Source organism: Sceloporus occidentalis, unplaced genomic scaffold (genome assembly GCF_023333645.1).
Source record: "Sceloporus occidentalis isolate IW3139 unplaced genomic scaffold, rSceOcc1.0.p SCAF_428, whole genome shotgun sequence".
NCBI lineage: Eukaryota > Metazoa > Chordata > Lepidosauria > Squamata > Phrynosomatidae > Sceloporus > Sceloporus occidentalis.
Window position 1 is genome coordinate 148,571 of NW_028317408.1, and position 19,016 is coordinate 167,586.

Sequence of the window (19,016 nt, forward strand, 5' to 3'; positions counted from 1 at the left end):
ATCACAGGGGCTGCCGGAGCTGATGCCCCGGGCGTGACGTGTCGCTGGTGAAGCGGGGCCCCGGGCGTGACGTGTCGCTGGTTAAGCGGGGCCCCGGGCGTGACGTGTCGCTGGTTAAGCGGGGCCCCGGGCGTGACGTGTCGCTGGTTAAGCGGGGCCCCGGGCGTGACGTGTCGCTGGTTAAGCGGGGCCCCGGGCGTGACGTGTTGCTGGTTAAGCGGGGCCCCAGGCGTGACGTGTCGCTGGTTAAGTGGGGCCCCGGGTGTGACGTGTCGCTGGTTAAGAGACCAACAAGCTGTCTTTGGCAGATCTTTAATCCTGTGGCTAATGAGAAATCGATATTATTCACATTTATCATGTCAGTGGCCCCAGGGCCATGCGCTCTTCGTGGCCAGCGGGTGTCTCGCTCTGTGACCCTCTTGCAGACTGTTTGTGAATCACGAGGGTAACAACCGAGGGTACCCCGATTGGGGTAAAAATATTTTATTGAGGTAAAACAGTTCGTTATCATCCCTCCTTTCACTCCCCGGCTGACGGGCTCTCTCCCCAGTGTCGGGGCCCAGCACTGATCCACTATGTAGTGGGAGGTACTGGTTCCGAATGTGGGACTTTTCAATGCCGTTTCCAGGGCAGTTCTAGAGACCCCGGACCCCCTGGTCTTGCTTTCTTCTTGTCTTAATATGGCGGCTCTTATCTGAATGACCTTTAACCTTTACGAGACGCGGCCTCCGTAACTCCGTTTATGAGGAGATTTTCCCCCAGGCCTCCATAAGCCTTTTGTAAATTTTACAGGGAAACACGAGGAAAAAACTAATTAAAACCAGCACTAAAAACATGGCGTTATTTACATACAAACAGCCCTCCATTTCCCATGATCCCTCAGTGCAGAATGTATCAGCCGCTTCCTGGTGTCTCCTGGGTTTATGGCGTTGCTTTAGCAGGTTTACTTGGATTCCTAGAAGGCAGCCTGGCTCATGCACCGCTCCATATACCTACCCCTATATATATATATATATATATATATATATCTGCATTTACCCCCTACACACCTCCGTTTACCCCCCCCCCTGTACACTGCTCCATATAGTTACCCCCTACATGCCTGCATTTACCCTCATACACACCTCCGTTTACCTTCCCCCCTACACTGCTCCATACAGTTACCCCCTACACACCTTCATTTACCCTCATACACACCTCCGTTTACCTCCCTCCTTACACTGCTCAATATAGCTACACCCTACATGCCTGCATTTACCCTCATACACACCTCCGTTTTCCTTCCCCCCTACACTGCTCCATACAGTTACCCCCCTACACGCCTGCATTTACCCTCATACACACCTCCGTTTATCTTCCCCCCCTACATGCCTGCATTTACCCTCATACACACCTCCGTTTACCTCTCCCTGTACACTGCTCCATATAGCTACCCCCTACACGCCTGCATTTACCCTCATACACACCTCCGTTTATCTCCCCCCCCTACACTGCTCCATATAGCTACCCCCTACACGCCTGCATTTACCCTCATAGACACCTCCGTTTATCTTCCCCCCCCCTACACGCCTGCATTTACCCTCATACACACCTCCGTTTTCCTTCCCCCCTACACTGCTCCATACAGTTACCCCCCTACACGCCTGCATTTACCCTCATACACACCTCCGTTTACCTCTCCCTGTACACCCCCCCCCCCCCCCCCCTGTACACTGCTCCACGGGTTCACCAAGAGAGCTGTAGTAACTCCCAGAGATCACCCACATGTATCCTCCTGTTGTCCCCGGAATCACTTCCAGCACCAGCCAGCAGGCGCACCTTGGATCCCTGCTATGTGTATACAGTAAGTAGACACAACTACCTTGAACTGAGTACAGCAGGAATGAACAGTTTATTGTTGTAAAACATAGACTGATAACCACAGAACTTCATTAACATAAATTAACATTGATAAACAGGTACATGTAGACAACCCCCCCCCCCCCCCCCGGCAGCCATCCTGTTAATGGGTTCCTGCCTGTTTGGTAGCCGGGCTGGAGCCATCTCTGACTACCTTGGGCCCCTGTATGACAGCTCATTCTGTCACAGTTACCCCCTCCTTTACCTACCTCTCTAAACGCTTGTCACCCTCCAGGTCTCGGACGTGTACGGATCCAAGCCTCTCGTTTCGCTGCCCCCTCACATATTTGCTGTGGCCGATCGGGCGTACAGCGCTCTGCAGGGGGGGTTAGGAGGCAGCCCCCGAAACCAGTGCGTTGTGATAAGGTGAGACTGGACATTACCCGACGCGTTCCACTGCCCCCAGTTATAGGATAACTCATTTCTTACATATGGGGGGTTCCCTGTTCTCTGACGGGGGTCTCTGTCCCCGCACCCCGTTATGTGAGGGGGTTCTCTGTCCCCATACCCCGTTCTCTGACGGGGGTCTCTGTCCCCGCACCCCTTTATGTGAGGGGGTTCCCTGTCCCGCACCCTGTTATCTGGCGGGGGGGTCTCTGTTCCTGTTCTCCATCTCTTCCTGGTCCTGTGGTGGGGTTTTGGATTTAGCAGATCCCGGATCTCTGCCGTACGGCCCGGGGAACCCCACTATTTGAGGAATGATCTTTCTCTGCCCCAACTTTGCCACTGAACTCCGAACTGGTTTTCTAGTGGGGACAGCGGGGCTGGAAAAACTGAGAGTACCAAACTCATACTCAAGCACCTGGTGAGACGCAGCAGAGGAAGCCCCCGACTTGGACAACAGATCCTTCAGGTAAAGGATTGGGGAGGTGTTGGGTTATGGTGGGGGAGGACGTGGTCGGAGTGTATTAGGCAGGCAGGGGGGTGATCAGGGTATACAGGGGACATGGTCAGGGTGTATAGGGGAGGCGGGGGTCATGTGGTTCGAGTATATAAGGTAGGTGGGGGGTGAAGTCAGGGTAGATATGGGAAGCGAGGGAATGTGCTTGGGGTACAGTGCCGTGAAAACGTATTTGCCCCATTCCAGATTTCTTCTGCTTTTGCTTGTTCCTCACATTAAAATGTTTCAGATCAAGTAATTTTAATAGAAGATAAAGGCATCCAGAGTAACACAGAACGCAGCTTTTAAATGATCATTTCGTGTATAGAAGGTAAAGCGTTAACCAAAACCGCGATCACCCATGTAAAAAAACGTATTGCTAAATGAACCAATTCACCAAACGTAAAAGATAATTGGATTTAATTTCACCAGACATGCCCAGGCATGATTCCTACCAACCAGGGGCTGGCCGGGCCGGGGAGCTATTGCCCCAGAGCAGCTCCAAAAGAAATGGCCTTACCGTCTTGACAAGAGGGTACGTGATAGGGTCATGTGACCCTGCGATGAAAGCACAAGGCACACAATGGGCAGCAAATAAGGTTATGAGTTGAGGGAAGAGAAAGTGAGGGAATGAGTGAGCGTGGGAGGCAGGGAGTATGTATGTGTATGCAAACTGTGTGTGTATTAGCATGAGTGTACACATAAGCGTGTACGTGTTAGCACGAGTGTGTGTTATCTCTGCAAATGGAGAAAGCTTGGGAACAGTGGTGAACGCTCCCAGGAGTGGCCGGCCGGCCGACCGACCAAATTTCCTCCAAGACAGCATCGGCGCCTCATCCAGGAGGCCGTAGAAGAACCCAGACTAAGATGTAAAGAGCTGCCGGCCCCGCTTCAGAGTTCGCAATAAGAAAGAGACTGCTTAAAAATGGCAAGGTCTACAAGGAGAAGACCACCGTTGGCCAAAAATAACGCAAAGTCTCACCCAGCATTTGCCAAAAACATCTTGATGCTCCAAGGTGTTTGGGATAACCTTCTGTGGAGTGAGAAGTGGAACTCTGCCGAGGATGTGGGTCCCGCTACATCAATGCAGTAACGCGATGACCCCAGCGGTCACGCGCGGTGGTGGTGATGGTCTGGGGACCTTGGTGACTCCGTAACTGCCGGAACCACAAAAAATCCTGAAGAAGGACGTCCAATCGGGTTCTGCGGCAAGACGCTGATCCGACGGACATGCTGCGACAGTACCTTAAAGGGGCAATTCATGCGTGGACTGGGTGGCCACGGCAGGGCCTCGATTTAATGGTATATTTTGGATCGTTGTCCCGCCGGAAGATCCGAGGCCCAGGCAGAGGCAGTCAGGAGCTCACTTAATATCTGTTGGTATTTGATAGAGTCCATGATGTCATGTATCCGAACAGGGAAACCCCAAAACATTAAAGAGTGGCCACCATATTTATCCGCGGGCAGGCGGTGCTGCTCCATACGGCTGCCTCTGAGTGCCCCAACCCCCCCTCCTGGTGTTTATTGCCACAAAGCTCTATTTTGGGTTCATCTGACTCCTTTTGAAGTTCCCGTGGGGTTCGGCAAACTGAAGACGATTGAGTTTGGATGAGAGTCGTGGTTTTTTTCCTGAAACCCTTCCAGACTCGTGGGGATGAAGGTGACGCCGGATTGTAGTTTTGGAGACTTTCTGACCTGAAGATGCATCCGACTTCCACGCTTCTGAGATTGTTTGGCCACTCGGACCGTCCTCTTCACAGCGCGTTGAGAAGATACAGGTGGGAAAATGTCATTAACTCTTTGAATTAAAAGCTGCATTCTGTTACTCCGCGTATCTTTGTCTTTTATTAAAATCAGTTGATCTGAAACATTTAAATGTAACAAATAAGCAAAAATAGAAGAAATTGGCAAGGGGGCAAATACTATTCACAGCACTGTAAATAAAGGCGGCAGGGGGATGAGGTCAGGGTATATAGAGGTGGCAGGGGGGCGCGGCCGGGGTACATGGACGAGGCAGGGGGGCGCGGCCGGGGTACATGGACGAGGCAGGGGGACGCGGCCGGGGTACACGGACGGGGCAGGGGGACGCGGCCGGGGTACACGGACGGGGCAGGGGGACGCGGCCGGGGTGCATGGACGGGGCAGGTGGGACGCGGCCGGGTACGTAAACGGGGCAGGGGGACGCGGCCGGGGTACGGGGCAGGGGGACGCGGCCGGGGTACGTGGACGGGGCAGGGGGACGCGGCCGGGGTACGTGGACGGGACAGGGGGACGCAGCCGGGGTACGTGGACAAGGCGGTAAGGGGACGCGGCCGGGGTATGTGAACGAGGCGGGGGTACGTGGAAGAGGCGGTAAGGGGACGCGGCCAGGGTACATGGACGGGGCGGTAAGGGGGCGCAGCCGGGGTACGTGGACGAGGCAGTAAGGGGACGCGGCCGGGGTACGTGGAAGAGGCGGTAAGGGGGCGCGGCTGGGGTACGTGGACGGGGCAGGGGTCTGGAGGCTAAATTTTCTGTCTCCTCAGGTTAACCCTTTGCTGGAGGCGTTTGGAAACGCTCAGACCGTAATGAACCAAAACAGTAGTCGGTTTGGAAAATACATCCAGCTGAGGTTCCGACGCGGAGCGGGTGAGAGAATCTGCCCCCGGGGGCAAGTAGAGTCATCAGCAGGACGGTCACTATGGCGATTGCACTGCATTTTGTACATTGCACATGAACACTATACAGAGCGTGCATTGTGTTACAGAAGGATTAACCCCTTTAGAACTGGGGCCCCATGAGAGCCTACTGCAGGAAATCAGTGACCGGCCCCTGTATAATGTATAGATAAATCAGTGTCCGGCCCCCTGTATAATGTATAGATAAATCAGCGTCCGGCCCCCTGTATAATGTATAGATAAATCAGCGAACCGGCCCCTGTACAATGTATAGATAAATCAGTGACCGGCCCCTGTATAATGTATAGATAAATCAGTGACCGGCCCCTGTATAATGTATAGATAAATCAGTGACCGGCCCCTGTATAATGTATAGATAAATCAGTGTCCGGCCCCCTGTATAATGTATAGATAAATCAGTGACCGGCCCCTGTATAATGTATAGATAAATCAGTGACCGGCCCCTGTATAATGTATAGATAAATCAGTGACCAGCCCCCTGTATAATGTATAGATAAATCAGTGAGTAAAGCCTCAGCTTCGGTTGTTTGCAGTCCGCGGGGCGAAGATTAACGAGTATCTCCTGGAGAAATCGCGAGTGTCTCACCAGGACGCCGGCGAGAAGAACTTCCATGTGTTTTACTACATTCTGTACGGGAGCGGCCGGGAGGAGAAGGAGCTCTACGGCCTGCTGGATCCAGCCATGTACAGGTTACTGAATGAGCGCGTCCGTCAATTACTAAAAACAATATTCCATTAAAGCCAGAAAACAAGGCGTTGTGGGAATACCTCCCAGGGAGACCGTTAATCTCTTCTCGGGCTGTCTCTTTGCTTTGTAGGTACATTGGAGGAGAATGTGCAGAACACGACCAGTGGGTTTCTGGGTATCAGCGAGTGTGTAACGCCATGCGCATGGTGGGCTTCCAGGATCAGGTGACTCTCTCTTTGTATCGCACTGTCTGGGACTGTCTCATTGCATTTGTATCGTGCTGCCTGTGGCTGTCTCTTGTGGTTGCTGTCTGTCTGAAAGGTCGTCCTTTCAATTATTCTGTCTCTTTGTATCGCGCTGTCTCTTTGTATCTAGCTGTCTCTACATCGCGCTGTCTCTTTGTATCGTTACAGGAAGAGCTGGATCTGAAGGTCGTCCTCTCGGGGATCCTGTCTCTGGGGAACATTACGTTTGAACCCCAGGAAGCGGGTGGCGTTTCAGTATCTGCGCCGACCGTGGGGGTGGCTGAAAGCTGCAGCGGTAAGAGGTCTCGGGCCGGGGGAGGTGGCGGGTGTCTCTCTGGGTCGCTCGGCTGGAGCTCTCGCAGTCGGATAGCGGGGGGTTTAGGTGTGTAGTGAAAGGGTCAGTTTGATCTCCCGAACAACCCCGCCAGGCCCGGATGACAGAGTTTTGTAAGAGCCCTGCAGGGGCAGGTAAAGTTCCTGCCTTAAGGAGAAGCTGCAGCTCGACAGACGCAGACGCATTTGGGAGCGAGCGGCTCTGCTGAATCCTGCTATGCATTTGCAGAAAAACCATAATTTAAAAGGGGCATTAAAGCGGAGGTCTCCCTGTAATGTCAGCCCTGGGTAGTGTATAGTTAATGTGTGTGTATAATGTTAACCCCTTCATGAGCAGGGGTTGTTCCAAAGCTTTGTCATTTTTACTATATTTTTATAGTTCCCCACTTCTATGTTTAGAGAAACTCACATAAATACCCTCAAACTGTCTGTTTTTTCAGCATTGCCCCCTTCGGATAATTCCGCACATGCAGCTTTTAAAATTTTACAAAGTGCTCCCTTACGGACTCTTAGCTTTTGGGTTGAGGGTTAATGTTTTTTGAAATGTATAATTCTAGTGATTAGGGGTGATACACTGTGTTTGGGTGACTATTGGGTAAGCACTTTCATTTCCTTTTCATCTGCTATTCTCGGCATGGGCAGCAGCTGTGCAGGGAAGAAGGGTGGCTTGTTTAGACAGAGCTGCTCAGCAGCGCTACTTGCTTCATGTGCAGAGGGAGGGGGCATCGTTTTTTTATTCATTTCATGTGCAGGAAGGGAGACTCGTTTACACAGAGCTGCTCAGCAGCACTACTCCATGTGCAGAAGGAGGGGGCATTGTTTTTTATTAATTTCATGTGCAGGAAGGGAGACTCGTTTACACAGAGCTGCTCAGCAGCACTACTCCATGTGCAGAAGGAGGGGCCATTGTTTTTTGTTCATTTAATGTGCAGGGAGGGAGGAAGGCTTGTTTACACAGAGCTGCTCAGCAGCACCACTTCATGTGCAGAGGGAGGGGGCATCGTTTTTTCCACTCATTTCATGTGCAAAAATGTCATGTGTTATATATATATATATATATAAATGTGCCCTCCACTAATATTGGCACCCATGGAAAATATGAGGAAAGAAGGCTGTGAAAAATTGTCTTTATTGTTTAACCTTTAGGCCTTTTCTTCATAAAAGACACAAAATTACTCTGCTCCTGGATATCAAGCAACTGCAAACGCAACAGGTTTATCCAAAAAATATATCAGCTGTTAAATATATGCGCGGCACAATCTGAATTTAAATGAAAACATTTGCAGTATAATCCCAGTGATATTAGTACACCAGGGTGACTAGGAACAGGAAATTGTTTGGCTGTGACTTCCTGTTTCACGGGGGAATAAATATTAGGTAACACACAGGCCATTCATCACAACGGGTAAATCCAAGGAATATCGCTGGGATGAGCCGCAAAAAGGTTCTTGAGTGTCACAAAATGACTAAGAAAATAGCAAAAGCACAGAAAATGCCCATTTTCACCACTCAGGGCAACATCGGTTGCCTGTCAACTGGAAATGTAATGAATGAACCTGGAAGAGGATGCCTGTCCGCCCCGCGCCTGCCTGCCCCGCACCAATATCGTGTCTGCCTGATAGGAAACCTGCGGGGTGGACTGGAGAGACCACCAGCATCGAGCTGGAAATGTGAGGGATCTGGAGGGGTTCTGTACGGAGGAACCCTCTCCGATCCCTTCCCGTGTATTCTCCAACCTCATCGGCCATCGTACGGCTCGGATGTTATCCTTGCAAAGGGGGGTGGCACAAAGTACCACTAAAAGTGCCAGGAATTGTGCCGCGCGCGCTGTATGTCACACTCTGCGTATTTCACAATGTTTTTTTGGATAAACCTGCGTTGTGCTGGCGGCCTAAAGTACTAAGGTGATTAAGTGGTTAAGGTGGGCCCTATATAATGTGGGCCCTGTATAATGTGGGGAAGAAGACCCTTCGGTGGTTGGGAGTTGGGACAGTGTCTGCCGCGCTCGGCGGGTCACTCTCGGTATATGTTTTTTGGGTGGTCCCCGTTATTTTATTGCCGGTTTTGTCTCTTTTTAGGGGCAGTTTGGAGTCCAGGAGAAGGACCTGAACAACTGCTTGGTTTATACGACATCTTTGACCAGAGGGGAATCCATCCGCCGGTTACACACCAAGCAGCAGGCAGAGGGTGAGTGCCGGTGCCGCGCATGGGAAGCCCTCGCACGGAAACCTTAATGTAGTACCCTCTACCACCTCTACTGGGAGCCTCACTGTATTAGCCTCTAGCACTTCTGCCATGTCTGTAGCGCATCGATCTGCGTGGCTCGGGGTGGATATATGATCCAGATGAACGCGTTCGTTTCTCTCACAAACACACGACGCGAAGAAATCCCATCATCTTCATCATCATCATCTTCATCATCATCATCATCTTCCTAAAATACCCTAAAGTAACGATAATATCGCCAGAACAATTCATATGGAAGCGGATTGTTCCGGTTACTCCGATCTTTGGGCTTTCTTCGCGTTGTGTGTTTGTTCGTTTGGATTATGTATTTTTTTTCTATGTATATCCGCCCCGAGCCGCGCAGGTCAATGTAAGGCGTGTTCTCTGGGTTGCTATGGTTACTGGGAATTGAAACAATTTTATTACTTTTTTTATCTCTTTCCCACGTGGATTGGTAGATTTTTCTCATTACTCTTAGTATGTAAAGAATGTCCCCTCTTCCTCCCCATAGATGTGTTTTTCGGCCCCCCGTGTTGTGTGGGATGAGGGGGCCACACGTGTTTTATGTTATGGTAAAAAATGTAATTTGCCCCGCAGACTCCAGAGACTCCATCGCCCGCGTCATTTACGCCCGACTGTTTGGATGGATTGTTACTAAAGTGAATGAGCTGCTTGTGGGGGATCTGGATGCAAAGGCTGATTTCCAGGAGATTGGTGAGTCTCAGCAGGAGTAATGGGGCATCTACGGGAACATGGCAGGCATAAAGGGGCATCTATGGGATGCTGTAACGGGCAGTGGGGGGGGAGGGCGGATGGTGTAACGGGCAGTATAGGGGGGTGCGGATGGTATAACAGGCAGTATGGGGGGGGATGGTGTAACGGGCAGTGGGGGGGGATAGATGGTGTAACGGGCAGTGGGGGGGGGCGATGGTGTAACGGGCAGTGGGGGGGGCGATGGTGTAACGGGCAGTGGGGGGGGGGCGATGGTGTAACGGGCAGTGGGGGGGGGGCGATGGTGTAACGGGCAGTGGGGGGGGGGCGATGGTGTAACGGGCAGTGGGGGGGGGGCGATGGTGTAACGGGCAGTGGGGGGGGGGGGGCGATGGTGTAACGGGCAGTGGGGGGGGGCAGATGGTGTAACGGGCAGTGGGGGGGCAGATGGTGTAACGGGCAGTGGGGGGGGCAGATGGTGTAACGGGCAGTGGGGGGGCGGCAGATGGTGTAACGGGCAGTGGGGGGGGCGGCAGATGGTGTAACGGGCAGTGGGGGGGCAGATGGTGTAACGGGCAGTGGGGGGGGCAGATGGTGTAACGGGCAGTGGGGGGGGCGATGGTGTAACGGGCAGTGGGGGGGGCGATGGTGTAACGGGCAGTGGGGGGGGCGATGGTGTAACGGGCAGTGGGGGGGGCGATGGTGTAACGGGCAGTGGGGGGGGGGCGATGGTGTAACGGGCAGTGGGGGGGGGCGATGGTGTAACGGGCAGTGGGTGGGGGGCGATGGTGTAACGGGCAGTGGGTGGGGGCGATGGTGTAACGGGCAGTGGGTGGGGGCGATGGTGTAACGGGCAGTCGGGGGGGGGCGATGGTGTAACGGGGAGTGGGGGGGGCGATGGTGTAACGGGCAGTGGGGGGGGCGATGGTGTAACGGGGAGTGGGGGTGGGCGATGGTGTAACGGGCAGTATAGGGGGGGCGATGGTGTAACGGGCAGTATAGAGGGGGGTGGCCAGTGCTGCATCTGTTGGGTCCTTTGCGATGTCTCTGGAATCAGATGATATTGGGGGTTTTTAACCCCCTTTGGCCTTGTGTGTCTTTCAGTCCTTTTTTTCACCCCGGACATTTCTTTCAGGAATACTGGATATTTTTGGCTTTGAGAATTTCTCAGTAAATCGCTTTGAGCAGCTGTGCATTAACCTGGCCAACGAGCAGCTCCAGAACTTCTTCAATCACGTGAGTGTCTTCATACCAAGCAGGGTTTAGGGTGGGCTGCGCACAGCATTCTGGGATAGGGGGTGTAGGGGGGTCTCGGTATCCTGGCTGGATGTAAGTCGCTTCCCCATTGAGCCTCTCGCCGGTTCCTGGTCGTTACCAGAATATCGGGCCCCTGAAGTTGATAAAGTTGCCCCAAGGACATTAGTCGAGAATGCTTGCGGGGTCAACCAGGAACGACTAACTTTATATTCTAGGATGCAATAACCCAGAGAAGTTAAACGCTCTTTAAAAACAATAAGATATCTCGATGCCGGACAATAAAATACACGGAGAAGTCATAATAATGTCAGACTGATTCCAGTTTACCAAAAATATCGAACCCCAGAAGATTTTATCGGCCACCGGTCTGACCCGGCCTCATGTAGAGCTGGCGGGATGCGGGAATCTCCTGATTCTGGCCGCGTGTGCGTCTTCTGCCATGTGACGTAGTAATTGTAGCGTAGGGTGTAGATCCGATTTACCCCAATGGCTTTCACAACGACCATTCAGTCCCACCAGCAAACGTCGGGCCCATCCCACCAGGGAATCTGTTCCACGAACACCAAGATGCAAGCGCCCCACCGAGGTACCAAAGCCAACGCGACTTTCCCACCGGCTTCGATAAAAAATTACTCTGGATGTAAATCACGTGGTATTAGATCTCGGTTTTGGAAGAGCCCCCCCCCCCCACCGGAGGGACCATGTATGTTCAGGTGTTTCAGAGCCAAGAGGGACACGTTACGTGAGCCATACCTGTGCTCGTTATGTGTTTGTGGGGGGCCGAGGCCAAAGAAATAGAAGCGGGGCCAGCAGGGAAGTTCCAGCCTCCATCGCATTCGTGTGTCCAATGTCCTTTTTCTCACAGCACATCTTTCTGATGGAGCAGCAGCATTACTGGGAAGAAGGGATCAACCAGGAGACCGTGGCCTTCAAAAATAACCAGGCTGTCCTGGTATGTAAATAAGCGTATCGCCCCAGCCTCCCCTCCTGGGTTCCTCCGTTTCCTGTTTGCCTGTCCTGTGCACGGTAGGGGATTGGCTCCCTCGGGGGCTGGGTTATTGGTGGGGATCGTCTCCCGCAGGGGCTGGATTATTGGTGGGGATCGTCTCCCGCAGGGGCTGGATTATTGGTGGGGATCGTCTCCCGCAGGGCTGGATTATTGGTGGGGATCGTCTCCCGCAGGGGCTGGATTATTGGTGGGGGAATCGTCTCCCGCGGGGCTGGGTTATTGGTGGGGATCGTCTCCCGTGGGGGCTGGGTTATTGGTGGGGATCGTCTCCCGCGGGGGCCTGGGTTTTTGGTGGGGATCGTCTCCCGCAGGGGCTGGATTATTGGTGGGGATCGTCTCCCACAGGGGCTGGGTTATTGGTGGGGAATCGTCTCCCGCGGGGGCTGGGTTATTGGTGGGGATCGTCTCCCGTGGGGGCTGGGTTATTGGTGGGGATCGTCTCCCGCGGGGGCTGGGTTATTGGTGGGAATCGTCTCCCGCAGGGGCTGGGTTATTGGTGGGGAATCGTCTCCCGCGGAGGCTGGGTTATTGGTGGGGAATCGTCTCCCGCGGGGGCTGGGTTATTGGTGGGGGATCGTCTCCCGCGGGGGCTGGATTATTGGTGGGGATCGTCTCCCGCAGGGGCTGGATTATTGGTGGGGATCGTCTCCCGCAGGGGCTGGGTTATTGGTGGGAATCGTCTCCCGCGGGGGGCTGGGATATTGGTGGGGATCGTCTCCCGTCTGGGCTGGATTATTGGTGGGGATTTGCTCCCCGCGGGGGCTGGATTATTGGTGGGAATCGTCTCCCGCGGGGGCTGGGATATTGGTGGGGATCGTCTCCCGCGGGGGCTGGATTATTGGTGGGGATCGTCTCCCGCAGGGGCTGGATTATTGGTGGGGGATCTGCTCCTGCGGGGGCAGTTTAATAATTGTCTGTCTTTTCTCTCGTAGGATCTGTTCCTTGCGCGGCCATGGGGCATCCTGTGTATTCTCGATGAACAGAGCTCTTTTCCACTGGTATGGTCGTCATGCGCAGAGGGGGGTCTTGTCTGCTTTATTGGGAGTATCTTTTACATGTGTCATGGCTTCTGTGTGGCGGGGACACAGTCGCAGTGTGTGACGTTAGCATGTGATAGCCCCACAGAATGTGTAAATTGTTTTATGATGCGTGTGTATGTGGCTGATCTAGACCAGATGCAACAAACAGAGGGGCTCCCCGGCATTTGTTAAACTACAACTCCCATGATTCTCAGCAATCCTGGCAGCAGTAATTTACAAACGCCTCCTGACTCGGGTAGGAAAGGAGTAAACCTTTTAGGTGTAATGCCGGAAAGTTTTACTTATCCGAGAGAGTGGTAGATATGTGGAGCAGCCTCTCAGCAGAAGTGGTAGAGGCTAATACAGAGAGGGAATGACGAGACAGAGGACTTATTAAGGTTTGAGTCTTTTTACAGCAGGATTAAGGGGTGACTGGATGGGCCACACGGGGCTTTCACGGGGCCCCAGACATTGGGTCCTAGAACTAGGTCTTTTTGAAAACTGTGTTCAGATGTTCCCCGTTCCTCAGAAAGATCTCATTCTAAGCCTTCTTTTTTGTTAAACGCTGGTTACGTTCTTCTTAGCTTTGTCTCGGTTTTTTAGGCTTTTGGCCTCCCTGTAGGTTGTGACAGCCGTGGCGTGTTTTTCTTTCTAGGCCTCCGACACGTCGTTTGTGGAGAAGCTGACGAGTAGCTGCCGAGCCAATCCTCACTTTGAACAGGTCCGCGGGAAGGACCCTGGATTTATAATCCTCCATTACGCAGGAAAGGTCTGTCGCCCAGCGGAGCGCTCGTGGCGATTCGGTTTCCTATGTTCTTGTGCAGCTTCAGAAACCCTCTTCTGGGAAGTATGGCTTCCTCTCACGTTGTCTTCTACGATAGGTTGGTCTGCGGCTGATGACTTCCTCCTTCATGTCTGCCGTCTCGTGGCGCCTTCTTGCCATCTCCTCTTTGTCCGCTCTGGATACGTTCCCAGCTCCTTCTCGGCCGCTTCTCGTTATCGTCGTTCCTCTCTTCACAGGTCCGTTACACAGTTGTTGGATTTTTGGAAAAGAATCGGGACACGCTGCCTGTGAACATCCAGGGCCTTTTCATGGACAGTGTCACCTCCTTATTAAGTGTCCTCTTCACAGGTACCGTCCAAGGGGGATCCAGCTGCTGAACGAGGGCTAATCGTGTGCTGACACACGGCCAGGGTTTTTAGGTGGTGGGGCGTGAGGAGGGTGTAAGGGGTAGTAACAGGGGGATCCGTGTCCGGGCTGTGGGAGAGGTCTCTTCATCGTGTTTGATGAATACCGATGGCCATTTTCTTACTTGGATTTTTTTCTCTGTAGCCAGTATTTCGAGGACAGGAACGCTGACGCCGGGGCAGAGAGACAAGGTTCATGTTTCCTTCTTACTCTTCCTACATCAAACCTTTTCTGCCTAATGAAAGTAACTCCCGTGGTGTCTCAGCCAGTCATGATGTCCAAACACTGTAGGCCCCTGTGTGTTCCTCTGGCTTCTCTCTTAGGCCCGTGGACGCTAAGCACATCTGCTGGGTTTTTTCTTTGCTTCTAGGTACTGATATCTCAAGAAAGACGACCGTCTCGCAAGATGTCAGTGGGAGCGCAGTTTCGGGTATGAAGTTGTGTTCCCCTCTTAATGTCTTTCACTGACCCTTTGTGACCATTGATGGTGGGTAGGAGGCCATGTCCAGCATTAGGACAGTGATGCTCGGTGTCTCTGCTACTGCTGTCTGGGGTTAGCACTCTTTCTCTAATGCGTCGGGGACTGGCTGTCATTCTGTTGCATGTCGGGGATTGGCTCTCTTTATCTTGCGCGTCGGGGATTGGCTCTTTCTCTTTTGCGCTTCTGTGATTGTCTCTCTTTGTCTTGCGAGTAGGGGATTGGCTGTTTCTCTTTTGCGCGTCGGGGATTGGCTCTCTTTGTCTTGCGCGTCGGGGATTGGCTCTCTTTGTCTTGCGCGTCGGGGATTGGCTCTCTTTGTCTTGCGCGTCAGGGATTGGCTCTCTTTCTCTTGCGCGTCGGGGGATTGGCTCTCTTTGCCTTGCGCGTCGGGGGATTGGCTCTCTTTGCCTTGCGCGTCGGGGGATTGGCTCTCTTTGCCTTGCGCGTCGGGGGATTGGCTCTCTTTGTTTTGCGATAAGGGGATTGGCTCTTTGTCTTGCGTGTCGGGGGATTGGCTCTCTTTGCCTTGCGCGTCGGAGGATTGGCTCTCTTTGCCTTGCGTGTCGAGGATTGGCTCTCTTTGTCTTGCGAGTAGGGGATTGGCTCTTTCTCTTTTGCGCGTGGGGGATTGGCTCTCTTTGCCTTGCGCGTCGGGGATTGGCTCTCTTTGTCTTGCGAGTAGGGGATTGGCTCTTTCTCTTTTGCGCGTCGGGGGATTGGCTCTCTTTGCCTTGCGCGTCGGGGATTGGCTCTCTTTGTCTTGCGAGTAGGGGATTGGCTCTTTCTCTTTTGCGCGTCGGGGATTGGCTCTCTGTCTTGCGCGTCGGGGATTTGCTCTCTTTGCCTTGCGCGTCGGGGGATTGGCTCTCTTTGCCTTGCGCGTCGGGGGATTGGCTCTCTTTGCCTTGCGCGTCGGGGGATTGGCTCTCTTTGCCTTGCGCGTCGGGGATTGGCTCTCTTTGTCTTGCGAGAAGGGGATTGGCGCTTTCTCTTGCGCGTCGGGGGATTGGCTCTCTTTGCCTTGCGCGTCGGAGATTGGCTCTCTTTGTCTTGCGAGTAGAGGATTGGCTCTTTCTCTTTTGCGCGTCGGGGGATTGGCTCTCTTTGTCTTGCGAGTAGAGGATTGGCTCTTTCTCTTTTGCGCGTCGGGGGATTGGCTCTCTTTGCCTTGTGCGTCGGGGATTGGCTCTCTTTGTCTTGCGAGTAGAGGATTGGCTCTTTCTCTTTTGCGAGTAGGGGATTGGCTCTCTTTCTCTTTTGCGAGTAGGGGATTGGCTCTTTCCCGTTTGCGCGTCGGGGATTGGCTGTCTTTGTCTTGCGAGTAGGGGATTGGCTCTTTCTCTTTTGCGCGTCGGGGATTGGCTCTCTTTGTCTTGCGCGTCGGGGATTGGCTCTCTTTGTCTTGCGAGTAGGGGATTGGCTCTTTCTCTTTTGCGCGTCGGGGATTGGCTCTCTTTGTCTTGCGAGTAGGGGATTGGCTCTTTCTCTTTTGCGCGTCGGGGATTGGCTCTCTTTGTCTTGCGAGTAGGGGATTGGCTCTTTCTCTTTTGCGCGTCGGGGGATTGGCTCTCTTTGTCTTGCGAGTAGGGGATTGGCTCTTTCTCTTTTGCGCGTCGGGGATTGGCTCTCTTTGTCTTGCGAGTAGGGGATTGGCTCTTTCTCTTTTGCGCTCCCTCGTGGTTTTTTTGTTCTATCGCTCTCTCTCTCTTCATAGAAATCCCTCTCGGTTCTCATGGAGAAGATGTACTCCTCCAGCCCCCATTTCATCCGATGCCTCAAACCCAACACTCAGAAGGACCCTCTCGTCCTGGAGACAGAAGTGATTCTAAATCAGGTGAGGCAGAAAACAGACACCCACCACGGCCAGGGGACGGCGTCGCGCATCGTCGCAGGGCAATTAGTGTAGCCGGGGCAGAAGCCGGGAAGCGGTTTTCTAGGAAGACCCCTCCAGTGACCAAACCCAGGAGGTGAAAACGGTCCAGCTTCTGCTTACAAAAAGTGGGTCCTATGGGGTTACTGCGAAGCGTACAGGTAACAGAATAGCGCTGCGGAATCTTCTAGAAATAAAAGGTCATAATGAATAGAACCCTCTCTCTACCACTTCTCTCCTTCTCGCTAAACTCATTTTCTCTCTCTCCTTCCTCTCTCTCCTCCCTTCTCTGTATCTCTGTCTCTCTCTCTCTCTCTCTCTCTCTCTCCTCCCTTCTGTCTCTCTCTCCTCCTTTCTCTGTATGTCTGTCCTCTCTCCTCCCTTCTCTCTCTCTCTCCCCCCCTTCTCTGTCTCTCTCTCTCTCCTCCCTTCTCTGTATCTCTGTCTCTCTCTCTCCTCCCTTCTCTGTCTCTCTCTCTCTCCTCTCCTTCGATCCTCAAATGTTTTCCTTCCTTGTAATATCGCCACATGCAGCGTCGGGTGTATATATAACCGTATGCAGCGCCGGGTGTATATATAACCGTATGCAGCGTCGGGTGTATATATAACCGTATGCAGCGCCGGGTGTATATATAACCGTATGCAGCGTCGGGTGTATATATAACCGTATGCAGCGCCGGGTGTATATATAACCGTATGCAGCGCCGGGTGTATATATAACCGTATGCAGCGCCGGGTGTATATATAACCGTATGCAGCGTCGGGTGTATATATAACCGTATGCAGCGCCGGGTGTATATATAACCGTATGCAGCGCCGGGTGTATATATAACCGTATGCAGCGCCGGGTGTATATATAACCGTATGCAGCGCCGGGTGTATATATAACCGTATGCAGCGCCGGGTGTATATATAACCGTATGCAGCGCCGGGTGTATATATAACCGTATGCAGCGCCGGGTGTATATATAACCGTATACAGCGCTGGGAGCACGTATCGCCACCGATAGAGAAATCTTTTTTTCACCATGGGATTTCAATTGTTGCCCCGTCACAAGGTTAAATTGCCCCTCTACCTGCACGGCTCATGGGGAATTTCTGAGACCTGGGTGTTTCTTTGGTCGTATCTCGGCTCCTTTAACTGTTTGACCTCCTCTGTTCACAGCTTCGGTATAACGGCCTGATGGAGACGGTGCGGATCCGCAGGGACGGCTTCTCCTGGAGGCCGACTTTCCAGGAATTTGCTGGACGGTGAGAATTTGCTGGACTTCGGTGACGATTAGTAATAATCTAGTGAGGGAACTTAAACACGCGTGAGATAGGCATACGGCCCCTGAATCTAGGATGAGATTAATGAATGATTAAGTGTTATATTACTGGGTGGGTGGTATATAAGTGGAACAGGCTTCCAGCAGAAGTGGTAGAGGGTAATACAGTGAGGGGGCATTAAACACGCGTGAGATAGGCATACGGCCCCTGAATCTAGGATGAGATTAATGAATGATTAAGTGTTATATTACTGGGTGGGTGGTATATAAGTGGAACAGGCTCCCAGCTGAAGTGGTAGAGGGTAATACAGTGAGGGTATTAAACATGCGTGGGACTGACATATGGCTCCTGAATCTGAGACGAGACCAACGACTGATTAAGGTTGAAGTCTTTACAGACTAGCTGGGCCGGCGGGTTGTGGGATTCAGCAGCAGCTGCCCCTGTTGCCTTTACCTTCATGCATCCCCCTAGATTGCGAGCTCCGTGGACAGGCTGTGGTTAGTGCCGCACTTAGTTGGCTCTTTTCTGCCGTTATTCTAAAAGGTTTGGGATCCTCCTCCGAAGACCTGACGTGGATTTCAACAGAGAGAGGCGAGTGCCACAGACTGAGAAGTGGGGTAATTTCCAGAGGGTTCCCCTGCACAGTAAGGACTCGGATCCCTCATATTTGCCTTCAGCCTAACTCAGGACAGTCCAGGCAGCCCCCCCAGATGGCCCCCTAGGCATATCCTGGCAGAAATGAAGTACGGAGGCTGTTCCGACTCTGGGTAATGGGCCGGTTGGAGAGTCCAGAGACCTTCCTTTTAACTGATCCTTAGAGCAGTGTGAGTGCCCGTGAGGGCCGTGGATTCCCTGTTATTCGTGGCCTCGAATAGAAAGCTTGGCTCCAGTTACTCGTGGCTCACAGGGGACGCGTTTCTGCTCTACGAGGTTCGCCCATCTCTGTCTGTCTGTCTGTCAGTCTGCACTTGTCATGGTGTCAGTACATGTGAGACTCCGTAGATCAAATTGAGAGGGTGGCTGGTGAGAGGGCGGTTATGGTTGCGGTGAGGGGACGCCAGGGCGGCGTTGCGGTGAGGGGACGCGAGGGCGGCGTTGCGGTGAGGGGACGCGAGGGCGGTTGCGGTGAGGGGACGCGAGGGCGGTTGCGGTGAGGGGACGCAAGGGTGGTTGCGGTGAGGGCGGCGTTGCGGTGAGGGGACGCGAGGGTGGTGAGGGGACGCGAGGGCGGTTTTGCGGTGAGGGGGACGCGAGGGCGGTTT

General features: G+C 53.1%; 1 pseudogene; it reads left to right on the plus strand.

Annotated features, from left to right (window-relative positions):
• Positions 1-356: 356 nt before the first annotated feature.
• Positions 357-14,602, plus strand: LOC149272644 (unconventional myosin-VIIa-like; annotated as a pseudogene).
• Positions 14,603-19,016: the final 4,414 nt, after the last annotated feature.